This window comes from Myotis davidii, unplaced genomic scaffold (assembly GCF_000327345.1).
Source record: "Myotis davidii unplaced genomic scaffold, ASM32734v1 scaffold3, whole genome shotgun sequence".
In the NCBI taxonomy this organism is placed as follows: Eukaryota; Metazoa; Chordata; class Mammalia; order Chiroptera; family Vespertilionidae; genus Myotis; species Myotis davidii.
The window spans coordinates 1,756,062-1,756,841 of NW_006295062.1; the positions used below are offsets into that span (position 1 = coordinate 1,756,062).

Here is a 780-nt window from a genome sequence, read left to right on the forward strand (position 1 = left end):
GGCGTCCTTCAGGAGCAACTGCCTGGTCTTCAGGAGGTAAGCCCTGCAGATGGTGGGTGACCCGGAGATCCCAGCCTCCCAGCGGAAGGATTTCAACTGGGCCGACCTGGTCATAAGCTGGCCTGTAGCTGATGCTGAGCACGGGTTCCCCACACTGGCTGACGGAGGCTCTCTGGGTCTCATCTCAATCTTCTCTTCTGAGGGGTTCCTGCCTCCACGCAACAATCAGGATATTCCGAGTGGAAAGTCTCATATCCCGCTTTGAGGAAGTAGATCCGCTGGCTGGCAGGCAGGCAGGCAGCGAGCAGCAAGGTGAGCACAACGCGCGCAGCACTCTCCTCACGCAGCTTCTGCCAGTGGCGGCTGCCCTGGTCCAGCACACCAGGGCCACTCCCCTCCCCCAACCCTCACCCCTGTCCCCCACGGGAGCACCACAGAGTTGATGTTGACGCTGAGCGAGCTGGGCCTGCTGGAGGGGCGAAGGCCAGGTAGCACGCCGCCGCCTCCTTGCTGAACATCTTGCGCAGCTGGCGCCCATTGAGCAACGTGACCTTCATGTCGCACCCCAGCAGCCCCGCGCCTCGCGGGTGCCCACAGCCAGGATGCCCACGGGCGAAATATAGGAGCATGGGCCGGGACTGCGGCCAGCCTACCAAACCTGGAGCCTAAGCCGGAGCAGTCGCTCAACTCTTCTTTCCGCCCTGCATGTTTGGCACCTGGCCCGACCACTCGGCGCCCCAGAAACCAGGAGGATAGTTTTCCATTGATTTTTAGAGAGAG

The 780-nt window shown here is 62.1% G+C and overlaps 1 long non-coding RNA gene across 1 annotated transcript in view; it reads left to right on the forward strand.

Moving 5' to 3' along the window:
• The window catches only part of LOC107184083, a 9,146-nt gene extending 9,005 nt beyond the window's left edge, over nucleotides 1-141 (forward strand). The window contains exon 3 of the long non-coding RNA XR_001514908.1: nucleotides 83-141. This is a non-coding gene — a long non-coding RNA (uncharacterized LOC107184083). The remainder of the gene's footprint in view (nucleotides 1-82) is intronic.
• Nucleotides 142-780: the final 639 nt, after the last annotated feature.